Source organism: Tupaia chinensis, unplaced genomic scaffold (assembly GCF_000334495.1).
Source record: "Tupaia chinensis unplaced genomic scaffold, TupChi_1.0 Scaffold000063_1, whole genome shotgun sequence".
NCBI classification, from domain to species: Eukaryota; Metazoa; Chordata; class Mammalia; order Scandentia; family Tupaiidae; genus Tupaia; species Tupaia belangeri.
In genome coordinates, this window is record NW_006159521.1 from 7,424,344 (window position 1) to 7,432,212 (window position 7,869).

Consider the following 7,869-nt stretch of genomic DNA (forward strand, 5'->3'; position numbering starts at 1 on the left):
CAGGCGCGTGTGCATGCGTGCCCAAGATCCTGAGAGGAGAATGGAGGAGAGGGGATTGCGGTGTGACCATCCCCCCTGGGGGGTGATTTCTCGCTTTCGGTCTCTAATTTCTCTCTCTGGAGAGCGCACGCGCCCTATAGCGAAAATCTCTCCAAAAAAAAAAAAAAAACATAGTAAAAGATAGATAAAGCAAATATCCAAACACAGGTAAGAGAACAGCTATTAAATTTACCAAATAGATGAGTAACCTCCTAGCATAATTTGGTTTTAAATTACCATCATATATGAAAATCCTATACTAAAATTTTTAAAACTTCATTCAGGCGGCCAGCAGATGGCACGGTGGTTACGTCTCTGAACTCCTACATGGCCGACAGCAGTTCAAGTCCCAGACCTGGTGACTTGAAAATCATGCTGGGCACATGTGCATGCATACCCAGAATTCCAACAGGATGGAAACATGGAAAAGGAAGGATTACAATATAATTGTACAACACTGGGGGATGCTTTCTCCCCTCTATCTCTCTCTGACAAGCAAATGTGCCCGCTAGCCATTAAATTTAAGTGAAAAAGCAACAACTGAGGGAGCCAAAAGGTACATTAAGGCGCTGGACTCCCACATGGCCAATCACAGTTCAAGTCCTGAACCAGGCAATTTGAAAATTACACAGGTGTGTATGCACACATACCCAAAATCCCAAGAGAACAGAGAAGGGATTGTGAGTAACCATCTCTCCCCCCTGGGGGCGACTTCTCACTTTCTCCCTTTTTGTTTCTCTCTCTCTTCTGCTAGCACACATGTCATATGACAAAAAAAAAAAAGAAAGAAAAATAGAAACAATTAGGGATAGATGATGACACTTCAGTAAAATACAACACTGTACAAAACTGACTCATGTGAAAAGGTTCTAGATTCATGACCAGAGGCCTCCCTTAGTACACTGAGCATGTGTGCTCATGATCCAGGGCTGGCTAAAGCTAGGGAATGAATCATGACATCAAGATTCTGTTCAAGGGACCAACAGTTAGCGTAATGGCTATGTTGCATGTAGTCGACCACAGTTTGAGTCCCAGACCTGGTGGCTTAAACTCATACCAGGTGCATGTGTGTGCGTGCCTAAGATCCCGAGGAGAATGGAGGAGAGGGGATTGCAGCATGGCCATCCCCCCTGGGGGTGATTTCTCGCTTTCTGTCTCTGTCTCTTCCTGGTGAGCACACGTGTCCGTTAGCAAAAACCTCTCCAAAAAAAAAAAAAAAGATTCTGCTCAAGAGGTCAGCAGGCACAATGATGGTTGAGATGCTAGACTCCCACATGGTTAACAACAGTTCGAGTCCCAGACCTGGAGGCTTGCTTTCTCACTTTCCCTCTCTCTCTGGTGAGCTCATGTGAAATAATAATGATAATGACTAAAATAATTTTAAGATTCTGTTCAAGATTGTATCTCTTCATTTTTATCTCTCTTTCCCCCAACATATCACTCATGTAGGGAGGAACAAGTAAAAGAAAAGGCTGGGCCAGTCAGTGGTTAAGACAGCTGAATACCATGTGACCAACTACACAGTTCAAATCTCGGACCTGGCAGCACACATGCCCCAAATTCCTAAGAGAACGAACAAGAAGAGACTGTGGCACAGCCATCCCTCCTGAGAGATGTTTACTCACTCTCTTTCTCTGTGTTTCTCTCAGTAACAACACGAGCCCTAAAGCAAAGTTGAAATAATAATCATTTTAAAATATGAAGATTTGTAAGCTTCACAAAAAGTAGAGGATAATTAGTAGTATCCATCACTCAAACTCAACAATTAGCAAGACCGTGCCACACTTGCTTCATCTATGTCATTCCTCTCTCCACTAATTTTTTGCATTAAAGTTTTTTTAAACAAATACCAGACACCCATACCCCTTTTCTCCCTCATTCCTCAGTTACCATTTCCAAAATACATGAGCATTTTCTTACATAAAGACAATGCCATTATCATCCTTAACAAAATTACAGTAATTTCTTGATATTGCCTAATACTCATTCACATTCAGATTTCCACCAAGTGTTTCAAAAATGACTTTCTAGAATCAAAATTAGAATAAGGATTAGAGTCAGGGGCCAGCACGTGGCATGGCCAACTGCAGTTAAGAGTCCCAGATCTGGCGGCTGCTTTCTCACTTTTTTCTTTCTCTCTCACTCTGTCCCCCCTCTGGTCAAATTAAAATATATTTACAATTACAAAAAGGCTGATTCACACTTAGATTTTAAAGACTCTACACCAATCTAATACATTTGCCATTCTCCCGCCTGTGGTACTCTCTCAGCTGTCACTATGGGGAATTCTTTCTAGTCACTGAGATTACAAATCAAATTATTACCTCTGTACCGGCAGGTGGCATGGTGGTTAAGGGCACTAGACTACCACATGGCTGACCATGGTTCAAGTTCCGGACCTGGCAGCTTGTTTTCTCACTTTCTGTTTCTCTCTTGCCTCTCTCTCGCTCACTCTGTCCCTCTCTGGTCAGATTAAAATAAACAAACAAATAAACAAAAAACAAACAAACGAAATTAAGTAATTCTTTTAAAAAATAAATTACTACCTCTATTGGGACTAGCAGATGGAGAGAGTAACGGTTACATTGCTGGACTCCCACGTAGTCAGCCACAGTTCAAGTCCTGCACATGGTAGCTTAAAACTCATGCTGGGCGCTTGTGCATGCATGCCCAAAATCCCAAGGAAAAAGTGGAGGAGGGATTATGCCATGGCTATCCCCCTGGGGAGTGATTTCTCGCTTTCTGTCTCTCGAGGACGTTGTGCTCTATAGCAGAAACCTCTCTTAAAAAATAATAAATTACTGCTCCTATGAAGTGGTTATGCTCCCTAACTATACAATTCATAGCAGAGTCCCTATTCATTCTCGGTGATACCACTACCTGAAATTACTCTATTATGTTTCCACCTAACAGAATATCTGCTCCATGAAGGCAGAGTGAGGTTTTCACTGAGGGCCAATGACAATACCTACAACCTGGAACATTAAATATTTATTTATTGAGTGACTAAACAATAATCTAATACCTCTATTTAAAATGTAAGCTTTTTTAAAAAAATTTATTATTATTATTTTTTTAAATAGCTTTAAGTCATATGTGCTCACCAGAGAGAGAGAAAAGAAGGCAAAAAAACAAGCTGCTAGGTCTGGGACTTGAACCAATCAGGAGTCCAGTGCATTAACCAACACATCACCCACTAGGTCCACAAGCATTTGTTTTTATAAATCTGCAGTTTATTCCTCAAGTGAGGGTATAAATGAAGTACCTATAAAAACCTGGGTCAGCTGTTAACAAGAATCTGTGTGACATAAGAAAGAACAGAACAATAAAACACTCAAATGTAATTTTGGACTTTTACGGAAAAAATAATTACAGGTTTCTGAAAGAAAAACAAATAATTCAGGTTGATTTAACAAATATTATCAGCAATAATCAAAAAGCTTCATTTTTAGCACCATCTGAAAGCTATTAAAGCTTGAGTAATATGTAATGGGACAGCAATATTACCTGAAACAACAAACATGGCTTTGTTACAGGCTTTATACATGTGCATGTATCATAAAGGAATTCATATTCTCAATATAGCATTTCTTTCTGGGGATTTCTTACGATGAATACAATGAATACCTGAATTACCTAACTAAAAAATATAAACTACTGAATTTGTGAAAACCATATTGACCTATCTTACAGAATTTTTTTTTTTTTTTTTTGAGAGAGAATTTTGCTATAGGACATGTGTCCTCACCAGAGAGAAAGAGAGTGAGTCAGACAGAAAGCAAGAAATCACCTCCCCTGGGGAGGGGGGAGATGGCCACATCACAATCGCTTCTCCTCCATTCTCCTCTCTGGATTTTGGGGCACGCACACTCGTTCACCCGGTATAGAGTTTTAAGCCACCAGGTCCAGACTCAAACCAACTATGTGGGAATTCCAGGGATTCCAGTGATATAACCATTACGCCACCAACTACTGGTCCCTATCCTACACATTTTTAAAATCTTTTTTTTTTAATTGACGTATTAGGCCACAGGGATTTTTTTTTAAAGTGAAAATAAAGGAGCATATAATTATGCCTTAAGTAAAGCATCATACAAGAAACCACCCCCCTATTTTATTTTTTTTTTTGCTTTAGGGCATGTGAGAAATCACCCCCAGGGGAGATAGCCATGCCCACCATTCTTTCTCTTCCATTCTCCTCTAAAGATTTTAAGCACCATGCACAAAGTGCCTGGAGTGTGTTTTGAAGCTGCAGGGTCCATGACTCAAACCATACAGTTAGACCCTTGGGATCCAGCCATCTCCATCACCAAGCCACCAGCTGGGCCCAGAAACTTCTCTTTTTTTCTTTTTTAATTTTTTTCTTTAGTTTATTTGTTTGTTTGTTTTGCCATCCAATCTTGCAGGAGAGAGACAGATTCAGAGAGAGGGAAAGTGAGAAATTGCTCCTGGGGTGATGGCAAGGCTGCAATCCCTTTATCTCCATTCTTCTCTTGAGATTGTGGGCATGCACGCACACGTGCCCCAGAATGATTTTCAACCCATCCAGTTTGAGACTCAAAGGGTAGTCAGCCATGTGGGAATTCGGTGCCTTGACTACCACCACACCACCTGTAGGTCCAAGAATCCTGTTTATTAGCAATGAAGAAATAACTTGATTGAATATGCTTTATGTTTTATTTTTTAAGGCTAAATTATTTCTGGGTATCTACTAAATAACTATTCCTTTGCTTATAAAAATGTGTGGATTTTTTTGAGAGATTTTTATGATACAGTGCATGTGCTCATTGGAGAGAGCAAAAAAGAATCACCCCCCTCTCCCCGGGGGGTAGGCACAGCACATTCCCTTCTCCCATTCTCCTCTCAGGATTTTGGGCACACACACAGTGTGAGTTTCAAGCTGCTGGGCTCAGGACTTGAACCGCAGTCAAATACATGAGAGTCCAGTACCTTAAAATCACTAAGCCACCTGCTGGGTCCCTATATAACTTTATTTTAAATGTCAACATAGTTATCTCTCAATTAGCTGCAGAAATGGACTACCAAAGTGAAATTTATTAAGGCATAACCTCCACTGTAATACTTTCTTCAACAAAATAAAATTATTCTGATTACACCTGTCTTCAAATACCAATCCTATTTTTAATGAAAGAATTAATAAATGAGGGACCAGCAAGTAGCATGGTGTTTAAGGCACTAGACTCCCACATGGCTGACTGTGGTTCAAGTCCTAGATCCAAAAGCTTGAAAATTATGCTGGAAGCATTTGCATGTATGCCCAGAATCCCAAGAAGAGTGTAGAAGAGAGAGGACTGCAACACGGGCATCCCCCTGGGGCAGGGGGTGACTTCTCATTGTTGTCCTCTCTGTCTATGGTGAATACACACACCCTATGGCAAAAACCTAAAAGCAAGCAAACAACAAAAAAAAGAATAAATGAGTGACCAGCAGATGTAAAGCAAAAGGAAAAGTGACAGAAGTATACACACACATAAGATATAACACCCTTCCTTAATAGAGACTTTTCCTAATTTTTCCTATGACATTGTTCAGGCCACTCCATCAATACCCTCTCCGATTCTTAGAACAATATCACTGTGAATTTTAGGTAGCAAATGAATGACAAGACAGAAATGATAATCATTTGCCCAAGGTTAAATGGAGAATGACCAATAAATAATTAAAAGTAAAATAATTCCAAGCTTTTTTGAAAATACCATTTTAAGATTGTTTTCAAAGTAAAAGGGCTTCTTTCTTATCCTGTTTTGACTCACAAATATAACCAAAGACTACTGATTAGTATGAAAAACAAGGTTTATACTGACATGAAAATTTTCATAAGAAAAAAATTTTTTAAAAAACTATCAAAAGGCAGCCTTTCATCCTATGAAGACCAAATAAGACCAGTATTAAAGAACTTCTGCATGACCTCAAAATCACTTCTATTATACCATTTGCAAGCAATGAAACACAGATACAAAAAAGAAAAAAAAAAAAACTGAAGAAGGAAATGGAACCTTAGCTTATCTTTTTCTCAGTCTGCTCTTTTTGGCTGAAGTGGTCCCTAAAATAAAACAATACCAAAGATAAAATACCCAATGACATAAACTTTGTATTACGTCGTGTTCAAAAGCTATAAGAACGTCTATAAAACTAAGTCTATGTTTGCTGGCATCTTAACCACTCAGAAGAGTTCTAAAGTCATACTGCATATAAATCCGAAAAACAGGAAATCTTACAACAATACAACAGTCAACCCCCACACTACAAATATGAAATTAAATGGATACTCTAGACTTCCTGGTATTTTTTTAAACATTAAAACTTCCAGCTGCGTTAAGAAATACCTGTAAAGATGCACTAACCCATTTAAGAACTATTACAACAAACCTCTATCTGCATTACAAAATAGATTCTTCCACTAGCGCACTGCCAGTGACTTTGACAAATTACCTAAGGATAATAAAAACATCAAGCGTCTTACTAAATGACCAAAAAGCCAACTCCACACAAAATCTGACGCTTTTGTATGTCTGCTGTTCCGCGGACTACGTTTCCTGGATCGCAGAGGGGGCGACTCCCTAACCGTCAGGGCTGACTTAGCGCCCTCCAGCTCCCCGAGCCCCGGTTACCTTCATCATTCCATTGTCAAATCGCGCTCCCACGCCTCGGTCCTCAGCCCCCATGCTAGAACTCTGAGGAGAGTCGAAAAAGGGCAAGAAATCCCCTCACCCACACTCCGTCACACGAGGGCGTGGGCGTGCCGGTGGGCGAACGCTGCGCCCAAACACAATTACACCCACCGAGCCCCGCCCAGCCCCGCGGCCCGGCGACGACCGGCCGGCCGCCGACCCCAGCCTTCCGCGGCCGCAGCCCTTCCTCTTTCTCCGCTCCAGGCCGGCCCCTCCCCCGTTGCGCGCACGCGCGGCTCCCAGGCGATCCCCTCCCCCCGGCTCCCCTCACCTTAATCATCAGCCACCCTCTCCCAGGGTCCGGGAATCACTGACCCAGGAAGACAGACAGGAGATTTAGGGAGGGAAGAGGATGCGCCGAGAGCCAGCGACCTACGCCTCAGATTCTCGGCCTAACAGGCCCCTGGAGTCAAGAGCAGCGTCTGTCACGGCCACCAAAATTGTAGGTTCGGCAGCGACTGGACTCGGCCCGGCCGGCTTGGGTTCAGAATGGCTGATTTGGTCCCACAAGAACACTTTCTCTAAAGCTGCGGCCGTTCCTAGCGCCCCCCCCCCCCCCCGCCGCCCCCCCGCCCGCCGCCGCCGCCGCCTAACCAATCCCTCCCCTACCGAGCGAGCACGACACTCACGGGCCTTTACGACAGTCCGGAAAGCGACGGCGCAGTAGCCTTCACGCCTCTATTAACATCTGTTTCTTTCTGCGCGTGCTCAGATTCTTGGCTCCCACTGTCCCGCCCCCTCTGCTCCGGCCCACCCCTTTGTACTCGCTTTATGGGTCTGTAGGCGAAATCGCACGGTGTCAGAAAGCTCATCATTAATTTCCTTGACACTCAAGTGTGCAAAATTTAAGCAAATTTTGACTATATCTTGCTCAATTTTTTTATAATCAAAAGTTGCAACTAACTGCAGAATTACTGACTCCAATTACGGGGCCCTTAGAAATATCATGGTTTAGTGTCTTTCATAACAAATGATACCCAAGTCATACATGCCAATGACATAAAGATCGCAGCACGTGACTGTTAAGATGAATTTGCTAAGGGCTAGCAAGTAGCGTGGTGGTTAAGGCGCTGGACACACTCACATGGTCACCAAGGTTCGAGTCCTGGACCTGGGCGGGTTTCTCTCTCTCTCTATC

At 42.3% G+C, this 7,869-nt stretch overlaps 1 protein-coding gene and 1 pseudogene across 1 annotated transcript in view; both read right to left on the reverse strand.

Moving 5' to 3' along the window:
• The window catches only part of LOC102480056 (60S ribosomal protein L10-like), a 31,514-nt pseudogene extending 24,789 nt beyond the window's left edge, over window positions 1–6,725 (reverse strand).
• Window positions 1–7,268, reverse strand: part of RNF111 (ring finger protein 111) — a 108,410-nt gene extending 101,142 nt beyond the window's left edge. The window contains exon 1 of the mRNA XM_014593416.2: window positions 7,003–7,268. The gene's annotated coding sequence lies outside the window, so the exon portion shown is untranslated. The remainder of the gene's footprint in view (window positions 1–7,002) is intronic.
• Between the last annotated feature and the right edge of the window lie 601 nt (window positions 7,269–7,869).